This window comes from Lytechinus pictus, chromosome 2 (genome assembly GCF_037042905.1).
Source record: "Lytechinus pictus isolate F3 Inbred chromosome 2, Lp3.0, whole genome shotgun sequence".
Lineage (NCBI taxonomy): Eukaryota > Metazoa > Echinodermata > Echinoidea > Temnopleuroida > Toxopneustidae > Lytechinus > Lytechinus pictus.
In genome coordinates, this window is record NC_087246.1 from 11,135,871 (window position 1) to 11,153,699 (window position 17,829).

General features: G+C 35.4%; 1 protein-coding gene across 1 annotated transcript in view; it reads right to left on the reverse strand.

Annotated features, from left to right (window-relative positions):
• Positions 1–14,353, reverse strand: part of LOC129254837 (extracellular tyrosine-protein kinase PKDCC-like) — a 59,429-nt gene extending 45,076 nt beyond the window's left edge. The window contains exon 1 of the mRNA XM_064109307.1: positions 14,070–14,353. The gene's annotated coding sequence lies outside the window, so the exon portion shown is untranslated. The remainder of the gene's footprint in view (positions 1–14,069) is intronic.
• Positions 14,354–17,829: the final 3,476 nt, after the last annotated feature.

The window sequence follows — 17,829 nt, forward strand, 5'->3', positions numbered from 1 at the left end:
TCCAGTTGTCATGACGATTATCCGCCTTTTTCAGGACGGGCGCTCGTAAAAATAATGCGGATAATTTTCGGAGTTTGTGAACGCAATTTTTATTGAATTATCCGCATTACTCTTAGGCGGCTAATTGGAGGATAGGTTTTATTGGGTTTATGAAAGGGGTATATATTTAGGCTATTTATACCTCCATGATCAATCAAACAAATCATTCAGGCTTCAAAATACCCAAATGATTGAATATATGGCATGCATTCATACCCATCTGAATTCTGAACCATATTTTTTTGTATGTACTAGGTGCATGCCAATTACATGCAAGGAAGCATTCCTCTTGGCCTCTCCTTTTTTACAATTTATATTCAAACTGCACCCATTAATGACCTTGACAAATCCCTACAAAATTTCATTGCATTTTTGTAAAGTACCAATTATTTTACTAGTACATGTATTTTCTTTTAGGAATATCACTTTGCTGTTCACACTGGCAAATGCTTGGTACTTTCTCATCAGTATAGTAATTCCCAATCAGACGAAAATGTCTGACAGATGTGAACACCCTCTGAAGATTAAAAGCGGTGCTGCACCAGGCCAAGTTTGCTCAATCTCAAGATTTTAGCTCGATCGGCCCTCTTCGGGATTAATCTCAAGATCTATTCAAGAAACCCCATCTCCATCAGCGCAAGAAGAGCAATTCGTGCTTGAGCGAGGCATCGATGCATTATAGTGTGACGCCAAGAATAAATATTCCCGAATTAGCAGGATAATTTGTAAATAGCGAGCTATTTTGACTTGATTGTGTCTCCATTACATTATCAGATAATTTTCGTCACTTGATAAAGAGTTGCAGCGGCACTCGAAAGCTCGTGAACTTGTAAGCTAGTAAACACTTTGTGCGAAAGTGATCACGAATTTCCTAGAAAGCTAGTGAACACTTTTTGCGAGAGTGATCACAAATTTCCTTGTTGACCATAGTAGATTGCGAGACAAATGAATACCCTCTAGCGATTATTTCAGTCCGCAATAATGAACCTATTTAGTATTAATCTCAAGATTGTTCAGAAATAGCGCAATTATTTGAAAAATCGGGCTGGTGCAGATAGACCTACAGAGACCACCCCCAAGATAGCAAACATTAAACAGGAATTACCATTCCACCACAAACAACTTCTTCAATTATCAACCAACTGGATAAACCTTTAAACATGTTAATAATTGCCAATGAGTGTATAGCTGTAGCTTTAACAAACCCTCCAGTTAGTCACTTCGATTTTAATTCCTTCCATTATAAATGCATTCTAAGCCTATAGTAACTTGGCAGGTAAACAAGATCTAGGACCTCTTTATACTTGCCGAAGTCTAAAGGAATTGGTGATAAAACCTTTGCAATCTGCCCCCACTCATTCCCATTCTTGCATATCATGAAAGCTTGATAACATGCACATATAATTTCATTGGTTGATTATTAACCACAAAAGGAACAGTCATTCATGGAAATTGTGAATTACAAGCCAAGCAAAACAGCAAATAAATTGGTTGATGTGTCTGGTGTTAAGGGGGCGCACTTCCATTGACGAGGGCATTCTTCCATTGACGAGTGGATGACCATGGGGTTTCGAAAAGCACCCTAAGCAAGTATTTTCCATGTTCTGAAAATGCACCCCTTAAAAAAAAGTACATCCTTTATAAAGTATTTTAGTCTTTCAATACCCTCGCAAATTGGACTGTAGACTCAAAGTTTTCCTAGCGAAATATATATCCTTTTTTTCATTATTTTAGTGTTTTTGACATCCTTCTTATGTTATGTACGTAACATGCCCTATCTTGAAAAATAGATCCTTTATACATGTTTTTTGGTCACGCATGGTATCCACTCATCAATGGAAGTGGCCCCCTCCCCAGGGTGTTAGCCAAAGGTATTTGAAGATACATTGCTTCAGCCATGGACCTACTTGGTCCATGCTTCAGCGTAGGAATAGCCTCTTGTCGAGGCCCTGGTGGCTGCTTCCCGAGCGAAGCGAGGGATTTCCTAATTCGCAAAGCGAATTAGGCTTGGCGTGAGCCAGGGCCTCTTGACTTCTGAGCTGAATTATATATTCATGAGGAACGTGTTCCTAATGAATATACATGAGTCATGATATTACCGGCGGTCACCTAGGCCTAGTAAACCAATGAAATGTCAAAGCTGTTTCGTCCGGGGTTTCGGAATACTATAGTAGTCCACTATTCTGCAGGGGATTCATTTAATTGCGGGACACTAAAGGGGATTACACTAGTTACACTGGTTACACTAGTAACCAGCAAAATGCTACAAGTAGTGGTGCTACAAGTAGTGGTACTACTACTGCTACTACTAGTACTGGCCGTAGTAACAGACCCATCACCGCCCCGAAACTTCCCGGGAGATACTGGTCAGCCGCTTGTCAGACTCGATCGAGTCAAGGGGAAGCAACTGGACAGCATTCCCTCACTGCACAGCGGAGATCGATAATCGATGCATAGTGGAATCGCATGAAATATTACCTTTTTTCCATATCCTGTGGGTAGATTTACAAAAACATCTCGTCCTTTCAGTGCAGACTTAATTTCATCGACTTGCAAATCCTTAAATCGGTCAATATTCAGCATTTTAGAGGCATATTCAATGCTCTTTGATATTTCGTCGTCACTCTTCGCCAAGAATCCATGGGTCGCCATTCAAGATGAGCTCATGAATATTCAATATGACGTCATAGCGGCCCGCGCTCTCATTTGATGATTTTCACCGACCAGTTCTTGGTCGGAATATTGGTAAAAACAATAAAAACAAAAGAAAGTCGGTGAAATTCGGCCCAGATGTCAAGAGGCCTGTCTCGCGGCGCTCTGCTTTGCTCTCTCCCTTGCTTAGCCATTGTCGCTCGGAAAGCAGCCAACAGGGCCTCGACAAGAGGCTGGCGTAGAAACTACATGAGGGCGACGGGCGATTTTGCCCACAGAACAGCCCAAATCACCCCTAAAATTCTCCCAAGCTGCATGCTTTGGGGCAACCATTGTTCGTAGAGTCATCCCAAGATCTGGCACAAAAATTATTCAGGATTATTTAGAACTCAATATTCTAACAATGACAGAATAATGATATTTATCCTTAAAATGAAAGAAAGACCCACAGAAATTCTGTAATTGCCCTAATGTGGAAAAAAAAATAGCCCGTAAAATATTAACAATTATTTCCTACCCTGCATTGCTTCAGCAGTCATTTAATAAAGCACTATTTTGTAACTCGTTCAATAGAAAAGTACCCTGGAAAATGTAGCAAAAAAAATGTCTGCCTCAAACTGTTAGAAAGGCATGAAACAACTCCTTTAAAGGTAAAAGAAAGTCTGAGTTGCAACAAACAACTATTTCATGAGAACGTCTTTAAAATCAAGGTTGAATGCCACCATATTTTCATAGATCTAGTTCTGGTACATTGAAAATGAACTTATCTTTATGAAACCATGAAATCTTAGCTGAAAACCTGTAATTCTGATGATCACTAACATATAAGGCATATATGTGGGACAGTGTAATAATATTGTTTAGAAAAATACCTGACATTTTATGGAATTACATGCTTATTTTGCTCATTTCTCAGCAATTACACTTTTTTTTCTGGAGCCATTTGGCACAATTTTTTTGTTATTTATACATAAAAACTCTTGGATGGTCATTTCATTGGATTCTGTTTGAACTCATTTTGAGATTGTTACCACAAACTGGTATTTATCTGTAATTTATATTTTAAAAATATGTATGTGTCACAAAGTAGGCCTTCTGTAAGATCCAAAATACAATTTAATGTGATTTTCTAGCTACAACAATGTATGACAGGATCTATGTAATGTCTGAGATGAGTCACCCTTGGGTCTTGGCCAAAAATTCCATCTTCCCAACAGCCATCTAAAAAAGAAATTGATTTCATATCTTGGCTCGGAAAATGTCGATTGCAGTGTACATATATGTATAGTATCAGGCCTATCATCAGCATGGTTTCTAGTTCAGGGTATGACACAGTAAAAATAGGAACAACTCCAAATATAGATTTAAACAAAAAAAATCCAGAGCTCTGTGTACTTTGTAAGTTTTACAAATTATTCATATTTCTTTAAAAGACTTTAAAGACAGGTGGCTCAGATTTTTGCCTTGTTGTCATTGACTCCAAAAGGGCCTCTGGATGTGCAATATATGGGCAATTCCAGCGTAACGGACATGACGTTCAGACAAATTTTTGTAATTCAAAGGTTTATACAGTAGAATTAGCAGTCTTTTGATAATTGCTACTGAGCTTATCAGACACATTTAAGTATCAGTTACATAAACATGAAATTTCAAATCGTTTCGTTGAACAGTTGCGCAGAAATTGCACTCTTTGTCAGCGTAACGGACATGACACGAAATGGACGAAGCATTTTTACCTCCTATTGCTTATCAAAATTCCTGTGAATTCTTAGATTGCATGCACCTGACGCTGGTGTTAATTTAACCTTAAGATCATGCTCTATCCATAAAATGGTGTTTAACAAAAGTTTTACAGTGCATTCTGTATTCATAGCTCAAAATGTAGCGTAACGGACATGACACATGAAGCGTAACGGACATGACAGTTTCGTCCACTTTTTGTAAGCGAATATAATTATTTTATTACAAGATATGGTACAAGTCTAATTGGTTACTTGTTAAGGCTAGAGGTTAGAGACACACATCATAACTGGTAATCTGTAATATCTCCTATTATTTTGCAATTTGAGAGGGGGGCTTTGCGTACAATATTTATAAAAAAAAAAAATATTTGGAAAAATTTCTTTTACACCAGTTAACAACAGTTTATGATTATTTTCCAGTTACTACCATCCGCCACATCTAATTAAAAGAGAAAAAGTTGATAGTAAAGATTATTTTTTATTCATGGCTTACTATTTGACAATATACACTAGCGTAACGGACATGACACCCTTCCGAAGTGAACTTCATCAGCACTTCTTAGTTGCAAAATGAAAGAAATATGAATAATGAATGTAATTATGTAACAGCAAAGTACCTTTACTAACATTCTTAAGAAAAAAATGTAGATATTATTGGCACTTTTGGCAGGTATTATTAATTTAATAGCTATAGCCCACATGATAATTTTATATAGAATACAATGCTTTAATAGTACCATAGGCACACTGAGAAGAGCAAATCAGGTTTTTTGTGAGAAGAAAACAAAATGTACCAGACCTGATTAAATCCAAGATGAACATACACCTGTATTATAAAATGTATTTTATGATAAAGAATATGTACTAGTATTAATGTCAATTTTAAGATTAAAAAAATGATATTAAAAAGTATTTTAAATTTTAATAGCAGTACCTGGAAACCAGTCTTTCATTATCGATTATGTACGAGTTATAAGGTAATCGGAATGTTTGTAAATCGCTTCTGAGATTTTTTTCATTCAAAATAAAGATCCTGGGTATAATCATCCTTTCATCAAATCTTGGATGTACTAAATCTTACGATCTTGCTTGCTGACAAATGTGGCTGTATCTAATTTCATTGTATTGTCTGCGCTGCTTGTGTACAAACGAAGATACATCATTCAATTCATGATTATGGCTGACCAAAATACTATGATGACATAATTTATTGATCGCGCCACATTCCTTCCACAGCCTCTTTGCTTTGTGATATTAAGAAGTGCCACTGTAGATTCATAGAGCTACATCATGTAACACAGATATCTGAATATTTACAAACTTGTTTTAAATGTGAGCCAGTGCCATCACTGAAGAAGTTGAGGGTTGGTGAAAGTCAGATACTTTGAAGCAATGTCATCAAAGATCTCATGAATTCACAAGTTGGAGTTTTATCATGCTCCAAACTGTAGTGCAAACACCTAAGATAATCAATTATTGTTCAAACACAAATGATGCAGATTGTGATCTGAGTATGTTGCCAGATTTAGCTGCATCTTATCCTAATATTATGTGGCATACCGTTAATTCTCAGAAAAATATACCAGAACAAGAGCTGAACTTTCATCATTTACCAACTTCTAAAAATAGCTAGAATGACATGCAGATTCTAGGAGTTATTACATCCAGCTATCCTCAAGCAATTGAGACTGACCACAGTCTGTGACACTGAGCCTAATATTTTTTTTTTGTGAATCCTGCCTTTTGTCATATATTAGGTGTCATGTCCGTTACGCGAATTGTCATGTCCGTTACGCCATGTTTATGAAAATGAGAAGTGGTCAGGGAAAATGATTGCTACACATGGTAGGGGGTTTAATTCTAACATAGAATCTGAATCTGCAGTACCTTCAGACAAATTTCCTGTAAGCTGTGAAAACTTTAAGTGAAAAACGTAACGGACATGACACTGATAATGGTAAAGAAATCACATTAATCTGAAGATCAATTTCTCTAAAATTGATGAATGGCATGAAATATAACAATGATTTTCTGTTGATTTAAACATTAATCATCTATACAAAAGTTAAAAGAGACCTGTGGGACCTTATTTGCTTTTAGTAGAGACAGGAAAGATGAATTGTTTAAAAATAGCCACATTTTTTAGATTTTGCAATTTATTATTTTATTTTTTTGATGATGGAAAAAACCACAAAATTTTATCAATATTGTGATTTTTCTATTTGAAATTGAAACTTTATAGATTACTTTTTAAGAAAATTTGACTGCTTAAGTGAAATCTGAAACTTCATTTTTTCTCGAAAGTGAACATTTTCCATGGAATTGCCCATATACAATATCAAAGGTAATACAGCAGGTCTACATGTACATGTACATTGTATACAGTCTATATCCATGCTTGGACTTATTGCCAAGACAACTCATCGAAAGAGTATTAAGCTACATATGGTTTCATATAAGAATTTCCAATTACAGTACTTAATAAAATCTGTACTCAACAAAAGAAACCTCTGCAAGACTAGTCAATTTGAATTTCATCAAGGTGTACAGAAACTAAACCCTAAATTCTTTCAGTCTGCAGTCACAACAGCCCTCTGGTCATGTCTGATCCCATGTGTTTATGTCAATCATTGCTTATGACTTTTTGAATTGGGAGTATCAGCATTGACATCGTACCATGAAAACAACATCAATCTCAATCTATATAAAAACAATTCCATCCTCAGATTGACAACTCTGCAGGCGCTATATCAGCAGGGAGTCGTGCTGAGTTTTGTTACACGAAGGTTTGCAATTAATCACAAAATGACAATGGCCAATCAAGATCATTATTGTGTCCATATTGTTTGATGGATCACTAGAATTGTTCATTAGAATTGAGCAATTTTAAGAAAACTACAGTACTTGCCAATCTTTTTGTTATCGGGGCCCCATTACAAGGTACATTGATACAATTAAAGGGCCGCGGAACGGTTTTCAAAGTGGGGGGCTGACCATGCAAAACATCACAATCATATGGTCATTCTTATGTTTTTGTACACGGTTTTGGAATACTGGCTGTAACATACATCATTCAGTTTACTTCGCTCCATTGTGTTAGACCTACATATGTGACATACTGTACATACATGTACATACATATTGAAAATGTAGGTTCATGTTTGACATATAAGCAAGTGACAGATTTTTTACGGTTTGAAGTGTACTATAACCAAGTAGCTTTCATGTTTTAATGTGCATAATATAACACAGATCATGAGTTTTAAATAGAAACCTATATCCAAAGCTGGATATCACTTGACAGTAGTCACACCCAGGCAAAGTGTTAACAACTGATCCCATGGATTCAAATATCAAGGTCACTAACATAATATGGAAACAATCATTTAACTTGCAGGATGTTATTCTTTCTCTTCTCTTCAAGTGGACACTATTGCATCAAATAAATACAAAAATGCATGTTTGAGTATTATTTTTTAATGAAATTGGGTTATAATTCTAACATTCAATCTTACAGAAATGTAGTGACCAATATTAATGTCACTTATTTTTTTCTTTGTGAAAATTTGTACCAGGCATTTCAAATAGATTAATAGTGGCTACTATCAGTGGTGTTATTACGTTTGTTAATAAAGTGTTTCACTTCTTACCTGCTTTCTTAGATCAAATCTTTCACACAAAATGTGGCTTACGAATCATGATATTCTTTTATTCCAACTGACAGAGAATTCAAACTTTAAAAAAAAAATCATGTTTAAAATTACCAAAATAATGCGATGTTTGGCTGAATTAATGGGCTTTTTATACAAAACTAACAACTTCATTTATTTCTGCATCCCATTCATACCACTCATATTGTAATGAGAGCGAGATCAAATGTTTCTAATTTATTTGGATTCTGGATTGCAACTCATGACATTGATACCCATACATGTATGTACATGTATACAGTAGGTGGTTTCAGACCGCCTCGAAGTTCGTCAGTTCCAGGTATTCTCTGATCGGGAAATTTACCCCGATTAGAAAATACCAGGTATTTTGGTAATGTGAAAGCAAACTACGCGTAATTTCCCCGAAAGAAAATACCCGCTAAATAGTAGGTACTTGGCGAAATTACGAGAACTTTCGCGGGGATTTTTCCAAGGTCGCAGGTATTTTGGCGATGTGAAAGCAAATTACGGGAACTTTTAGCCCAACGTGTCGTTGGGTCCGGGCGCCATGGGTGGCTGCTGGGCTAGTGGTTTTGAATCTCGCGCCTTGCCTGCTTATTAGACCATACTGCGCATGCTCGTAACTTCAGGAACTACTTCAGGAACTTATCCCGAAGGGTATGTTTCAGGGCGGTGTGAATGCAGGAATAATTAATGGGTATTTTTCAGCCTAAAAAAGTTCTCGTAATTTAACAGGGATTCTTGTGATCGAGGCGGTTTAAAACCACCTACAGTCTCTATTTCAAAGATTTATAGCCACATGTAGGCCTACTCTGCAAATAAAACATAAGTATACAATATATTATAAAGCTTTTGAAAAAAAAAACATTGATGACCAAATGACTTATGGAATATGTGCACCAATAAATTACAAAAAAGTGAAATTATCAAATAAGAAAAATTGAATACTTATATTAATTCCAAGGTAAATCCCCATTATTTTAATTATTAACAGAAGATTTTACATCAACTTCATATTTTGTACAACATGAAAGAGTGGTATTACGAGATACATAAATTGACATGTAAATTGAAATTAATATACCGTATATAACTAGAGAAAGAATTAGTGAAAAAATATAAAAAAGGATAGAACAATGAATAAATAAGAAATATCCATCACCTAATGAATACAGTATAAAGGTCAAGTCCACCCCAGCAAAATGTTGATTTCAATAAATAGAGAAAAATCAAACTAGCATAACGCTGAAAATTTCATCAAAATCTGATGTAAAATAAGAAAGTTACATGACATTTTAAAAATTCACTTATTTTTCACAAAACAGTGATATGCGCAATTCAGTGACATGCAAATGAGACGGTCAATGATGTCCGTCACTCACAACATGTATTTCTTTTGTTTTTTATTGTTTGAATTTTTTCATTTTTTACAGATTTGACAATTAGGGACCAACTTGACTGAATCATATAGTTTTAGGCAATGATAGTTCCACATGTTCATGGAGGAATCAATCGTTGTTTCACTTGACAATGAGGAGAATATTCGAATATTTCATATTTCATGTATTTTTTTAGAATACAAAAATAGTGAGTGGATGACGTCATCAGTCTCATCATTTGAATACCAACCAGAATGTGCATAATTATATACGGTAACTGTTTTGTGAAATTAAGCAAAACTTTAAAATGTCATAACTTTCTTATTTTACATCCGATTTTGATGAAGTTTTCAGTGTTTTGCTTGATGGATTTTTCTTTTTTTATTCAAATCAACTTTTTGTCGGGGTGGACTTGTCCTTTAAAAGTAATACATGTAAATGAATCAATAAAAACTAAATAATAAAGAAAAATGAATGAATAAACAAGGAATCAAATAAATAAAAAAAATCAGTCAGTGAAGTTGCATACATGTATGGTGTCCATACATGTATACCAAAAACTCTGTACCTACCAGGGGGAGTTACTCATCTTATCCTGCACCATTCTCATAAAGGAAGTGATTAATTATACACTGTGCAATCGATATATAGGCCATTGAGCAACAACATTAGTTGACTAAGAAGCTTAAGCCTAGATTATACCCAAAACATGTAAAAGGGAAGTTGAGCCCAAAACAAAAGCTTGAACAATATTAAGTAGAAATTGGATGACCAAGTTTATCTTGAGGCTCAGTTTGTGAGAAAATAACTTTGAGTGATCTATTGATGTTATACATATACAGCAAGCTGACTTTCTCTTTCAAATGTTTCATATTTCAATTACAAATGCCTATATAATTGTTTAATGAAAGAAACAAAACACCAAACTGAGGGACACATCACAACATGCTGCTAGAGCTGCAAATATCATTGCATATTTTGAGTACATATGTATTTGATTACAAACAGATGTAAAATCTTTTCCACTATAAAGGGTGTGTCCAATGTTGATTTTCAAATTTAAACAACAACTTGATTCATGATTGAAAACTCAATTACAAAACACAAAACTCAAGCACGATCAACGGTACACTGTTCAGTGTCGAATATTTATAGATATATTTGTCGATCATCATAAAATTTCCGCTTTCGTTAGCACATCTTAAGTGCGCAATTTGACCGATCACAAGAAAGATCAATTCCGGTACCTGCTTGTGTAGTCTTCCATTGCGAGACCAAATTTAAAGGGGAATCCAACCCAAATAAAAACTTGTTTTTAGAGGAAAAAGAAAAATCAGACAAGTTGATAGGTGAAAGTTTGAACAACATCAAACAAACAATAAGAAAGTTATGAATATTTAAAAGGTGTAAAAATTGGTAATCACTATACCCATGGAGACTTCAAATTGGCCGCATATGTGGCAGCAAATGTAAGGCAAGGGCTACTCTTCCATGTACTCTAATACATAAAATTGCTAGAATGTCTTCTTTTTTTAAGTTATACTTCAAATTGTATTTTTATTTCATGAGGACATAAAACAATACACTACCTGGGTTATAATTTAGATTTCTGCCTCAGGGGAATGGGTACTTAGGAGAGAACCACAAATCCCTGATAATTAAGTACATGGCCTATGGGAAAGTTGTCCTTGCCCGTTTTAACCAGTTTCTAATTTGAAATCTACATTAGGTGGTTTCAGACCGCCTCGAAGTTTGTCAGTTCCAGGTATTTTCTGATCGGGAAATTTACCCGATCAGAAAATACCAGGTAATATTGGCAATGTGAAAGCAAATACGCGTAATATCCCCAACAGAAAATCCCCACTAAATAGTAGGTACTTGGCAAAATTACGAGAAATTTCGCGGAGATTTTTCCAAGGTCGCAGGTATTTTGGCAATGTGAAAGCATTTAGGCAACTTTTAGCCCAGCGTGTAGTTGGGCGCGGGCGCCGTGGGTGGCTGCTTAGCTAGTGATTTTGAATCTCGCGCCTTGCCTGCTTATCAGACCATACTGCGCATGCTCCTAACTTCAGGAATAATATCCCAAAGGTTATGTTTCGGGGCAGTGTGAATGCAGGAATAATTAATGGGTATTTTTTAGCCTAAAAAAGTTCTCGTGATTTAACGGGGATTCTTATGATCGAGGAGGTTTGAAACCACCTATAGTCTTACAGATCTCAAATTCAAAGCAGCCATAACTTTCTTATCGCTTGTCTGATTTCTTTCAAATTTTCACCATTCTGTTTAATCTATTTTTCTCCTTTCCAACACAACATTTATGACCAAGGCTGGGTTCAAACCTGCCAACCTCTGGGAATGAAAAATTGTATTCTGTGATTTTAAAAAATGTATTTTCCCCAAAAAAATGTATTTCATAATAAAATGCATGGCGCTCAAGCTGCATGCAATCTAAAATGCACACTGCTCTTGCAGATGGAAAAAAAAAAACATTTAAACTGGTTTTAACAAAATGATTGACAAACAAAACAAGTTACCTGAAATTACATTGATCCAATAACCATATTTGTGTAAGTTTTATGAAATAGAGACATATAGAGATGATTTTTCTCAATAAATTACGATTTTGTAAAAAAAAATAAAAAATCGCAATATTTAAAGAAATAACGTAATGTCGTATTTTGGTTGCAAGAACGTAGTAAATACGCCCAAAACGTACTGGTTGGCAGCTCTGTGGGTTCCCCATTAAAGGACAAGTCCACCCTAACAAAAAGTTGATTCAAATAAAAAGACAAAATATCCAACAAGCATAACACTGAAAATGCCATCAAAATCGGATGTAAAATAAGAAAAGAAAGTTATGATATTTTGAAGTTTCGCTTAATTTCAACAATTATATGCACATCTTGGTTGGTATGCAAATGAGGTGACCGATTATGTCACTGACTTAATATTTCTTTTGTATTATAACATACTAATTTTCTCCTCTTTGTCCTGTGAAAAAAAGTTTTGTTCCTTCCTGAATTTGTAAAAATACCATTGTTTAAACATTTTATGGTTCAGTCAAGTTGGCAATTTGTCACATCGGTAAAAAATGAAATATTGTATAATTCCAAAAAAAAAATAAAAATGAGTGAGTGAGTGAGTGAGGGGCATCATTGACTGTCTCATCGCATATTAATGAGTGTGCATATATAACTGTTTTGTGAAAAATAAGCAAAACTTTAAAATACCGGTATCATAACTTCCTTATTTTACATCCGATTTTAATGATATTTTCATGTTGTGCTTGTTTGATTTATCTCTATTTATTCAAATCAACATTTTTTGAAGGTGGACTTGACCTTCAAAGACATTTCAAAAATTGATGTCGCATTCGCGATGCTGAAGGTCGTAAAATCTGAGCTGATCTTGTTTATAAGTATGCATCTTTTTCGATGTTTAAATTTTCCTTTGAATCATGATTGGAAAGACAAATACTTTTATGACCGGGAATGACAGACATTGAACACACTTTTTTTTTCTAAGAGTCCTCGTTTTGTAATAATGTTTTTAATCATGATTCATGTTGCCATTTAAATTTGGAAACCGAACATTAAACAGTCTAACTTAAGATAAAAAAATGGATTGACAACTTATGTAGCCTATAACTGCTGCAACTAACTTTGTTACAAGTGAAAAAAGTTTGTGGGCTACCTTTTCTTACATTTCACTAATATACGGCCTCAATCATATCATTATCCAACCTGAAATTTCACTACAGATTATAATACAGCAGAAGACCTTGGCAAAAGGCTACATTGTAGCACTTGCATCTTGGGATTGTGGAAGCGAATTTAATGAAATTGACCTTATTCTATGTAGGCCTATAAAAGTATAGTATACTATTAAACAATGCATTTTTTTTTCTTTCCTGCACAATTTTCATTCTTTAATCTTTCACTCAGGCCCCAAATCCAGTTCACTTCTGTTTTCTTTGCTGAAGCATATTTCAACAAAGTTTCAGAAAAAATGTTCTCGATATCAAAACAAAATGCAGAACAAAAAAAATACAAAACAAGAGGACAAAGAACAAGAAAAAAGAAAAAGGAAAGAAAGGGGGGAAAAGGAAAAGAAAAAGTAAATCTAGATTATAGATCTAGAAAAAAAATAGAGAAAAGAAAAGAAAAAAACAAGAAATAAAATGAAAATAAAAAAATGAAAAAATATTATAAAGACAATAAAGTAGCAAAAGAAGAAAATAACAAAAGAATATCGTGAACTGTAAACATGTATATGAATTATGATGTAAACAATAATTGTATACACTAAAACCTATATGTTTTGGGGTTATTTAACTTGTTAACCTTTTAAACAAACATCAAAACTTGTTTCTCACTCTCACTCAGTCTGGATCTGGCCATCCGAGTATCTGACCTTACAAGAAAAGTCACATATGGGACTGCATTTAAAATACAACTCAATTTTTTTCCCTTAAACTATGTCAAATGCCGCGGGTAAAACATACATGATTTCAATTTCAGCATTGGCAGGGTAACAGGAAATACTACAAATCATTTGTTATGAAAAGCTAAAAAAAAATAACTTACTTTTCCATGTCAAAATTTGTTCCAAATTCCAGGTTCTACCCGTCGATCGGATAACTGAGATGGTCAGACAGCAGTAGAATAAAGTGCATGAGATATGACGTCATGCATGCATCAAAACAGTGGATAAACCATAAACACACGATGATGCAGCGCAGATGAGCGCAAGAAATGAGGCGGTCCCGTCGACGTCCCGAGGCGGTTTGTTGAAATAAAATTGGAAATGCAAGCTAAATATTAAAGATGGTAAATATCTTGCAGGTTGCACAAACATTTTTTTTAACTCCGCCTTATTAGAAAAGGCATTTTGCATTTAACAGAAGAAGAAACAAAAAGAAATAAGGAAGAAACCGGGGAAGAAACTTAATCATGATATTTGAAAAAAAAATGTACATCGTTTCAAAATAAATAGAACTATATTCTCAATTGGTTTTAATACTATTAAACAGTCATTACAATAACATTTTTTTCTCGGACAAAGAAAATGTAGGCCTACTTTGAGATTATTAACGAGAATGGGATTTGTATTGTTTTGGCCTGATTTTCAGTGTTTTGCTCCTTCGAGAGAGAAACATAATATCGTAATTAATGACATGTGAACATTGTTCGCTGAGGGATAAAGACAAGTGATGCACTAACTTGAATTGAATTGGGAAGAGTTTCGTAATAATAATGATAATAAAATGGAGTAGTACGCCGGTATCAGTCATAAAAAAGATGCTCATTTTTTTTCTCTACTGCGCCATGAGCTGAATGGGGTGTAGGGAAGAGGTACATGTATTTATTGAATCATGTAATTTTGTTTGTAAAAAAAATATTTCTAAATAGAAGAAATACACTTATAATAGCCAAAAAGTGAGATAAATTTTAGTATAAGAAATCATGTTGAAGAAAAGGGATAGCACTTAATTGTATAATATGCTATCATTACTTTGAAAAATGTGACGATTTTGACCGGCAGATTCTAACCCCCTTTTCCCCTCTCTTATCTGTAATAAAAATGTATTAAAGATAGGAGAAGAAAAGGGTAATGCTGTTCCATTGCATGGTCCCGGAAAGAGGGGTTGCTGAAGCACCCAACATTTTCCGGGGGGTGCTGCATGTAATATTCTCCATGGGTGGCCGCAACACCCCGGAATTATGGTGTGACAAAATGGAGAAATGTAATCAAAATGAAATACATTTTGTAGTGAAACCACTTTTATCTAGTTATGACTTTGTTTTTTGTGGTGAAACCTTTTTTTTTTGGCTTGTTGAATTTACATCAGCACCCCCTGTCAAAAAAATCGTTCCCAGGGCCCCATGGAGGATATTTCGTCGGCGAAAAAATTTGACAAGCAAAAAAAAAAAAAAAAAAAAAAGGTCTTCAACCCCAAAACAAACGAATTTAATACCAGTTGTGACTCGTCAGGGGGGCAGGGATACGTCCCCTGCATGAGTTGTGACTCGTCAGGGGGGCAGTCTGCCCCCCCCCCCCCCCCCATACGCTATAGTGGCTACGGGGAGAGGTAAGAAAGCATGTGATGTGTGGGTGTCTTTTCTTCTTTCATTTCATTTCCCTTTATTGTATTTTCTTAATCTTTATATCAGTGACAAGAAAAAAAAGCAAATGACCAGTAATATTGAGTGATTTATTAGACTCTCTATTGATATGTACTGGTACCTTGATGCGTTTGAAGTTATTTGTCAGTTTACGTTATGGCAAGTGGGGGTATTGTTATCCTTTGTTTCATGGCTTGTTCCCAACTATATTTCCTTGAAATATAAAATCTATGACTAGCAATATTCCTACATTACCTAACTGTCGAATGTTGATAAAATTATGTAAATCTAATAAATCGAACAATTTTCTAGTTTAATATCTTTGGATAATATAGCATCGAATTCATTTTCACTACAGAATGATGAGCCCACTGATCTGAACATATTAGAGTGTGTACAGATCAGAGCCCCGGGTCAGAGCCTCACTGGATGAAGCTACGTACGGTAAGTCGAACTCATTAAATTCGACGCAAGATGGCGTGTTTCCTATATCCGTCAACAATCAACCCAACAACAGGGGTGTGTTCAGTAAGAAAGTGGCTGCTACCAAAATCAAACTAAAATTAAAGGAAACAAACCCTTCTCATCATCGCCTCTCTCATTTGATTTTTTTATATATGTATTTATAGTAGTGATCTAAAGAACATGTTTCCAAAATATTTAGAATGAGCTCTTATCAACATCCATTTCCTTTAAATTCACTGCCGTACATGTTTTACCATCATTGACGGCAAGTCATTTTACCTCTAGGACCATTTACTTTCTTCATCATGTTCATGGTGTTATTCCCATCAACATTTTATGCATTTCATATGCGACTCTCAATGAGCTTTATATAACGCATTATCTTGTCCCAAAATAATGTAGGAACCGGGGCTTGATTGGGCCTTGAAATATTTCCAATACTGACGTTGCTCTTGTTTAAGACGATAAACTATCATTAGTTTAAACAGCCACTTTCTTCAACATAGGGAGATTCTGCACATGCGAATATAAATCGCTTGTTTTCATGGCTGCTATTACGGTCTGTTTTCCAGTGCTTCTTTGATCATCAAAGGTGCAACGTGCTGGCCGTGACTTCTTTAGCTTCGATTTCGGCACCATGTTCCTTTTCGACAACATTTTCTCATTATTTGGTATTGTTTTCGTCGTCGCATTCGGCTTATCGCCTTCATTGCAAGGCGGGCTCGATGAGCACAAACTTAAGTCCTTGTCGTCTTGCAGTTCATTTGAGATAACTGGCGTCGGAAGTCGTTTGGCTGTTGTCGACGGTATCACCGAAGACTGACGACAACTTCCGCTGGTTTGGAGTCTGTTGGCGACTGCAACTGTGGCGATTGGTATGGCCGTATCTTCTCCTGGAAGTGGAGGGGTGATGTTGATATCCTCAGGTATAATACTATCAAAGGCTGTCTCATTCAAGGTTTCAACACTTGCCTTTAAAAAGGATTAAAACAAAACAATGGGAGAATGAAAATTTTTAGTTCTGATACAGATGTTACCACCGGCACAAGTCATTTGAAAATACTAATGAATAAAATAGCTTTTAGAGAATATTTCTCGAAAACATAAATTTTTGAATCCTTGATATGGAGTAAAGTTTATGATTTTAAATACTGTATGTCATACCGGGCCCTGGGTTCCATGTCTTCAGCCGTTGTCATAGCACATAATTAGGTTCAATATTAAATATTCATGCAGATTTCTGTTTGATTTCCCGTAAGATTATTTGAACAAAATTGATTAATTCATTTGATTTTTGTTTAAAAATCTTTTCAATCTTTACCTCAGTCGGAATATATATCCCTTTGTCTCGGTGTTTTCCCGTTATAGCTCGTGCTGCTTGATCGTTGTATTTTTCATCGACATCGTCAACCCGGTCGTGAGGTTCGTACTTCTTCGACACCAAATATCTCCCGGACTCATTCTCCATGTCGAAGAGCTGCTCACCGTGTGGGTTCGAAGCCAGAATGCGACGATATAGATTCCTCATACGGCTTCGCATGTTGCTGGCGTAGTTGGGCGAAGTCGAGGGTGACTTTGCCGCTGCTAATTTCCTCTTGAGGTTAGCCAACTTGTTGCCATAATATTTGTTATGTTCTGGGCCGTACTCATAGCGTTCAGCTTCCTCCGTTCTCGTCTTTTCGTCCACTAATGAGAAAAATGATGGTAAGATTTGGTCATCATTTCAATTGAAATCGTTTGTGAACGGTTTAAAATG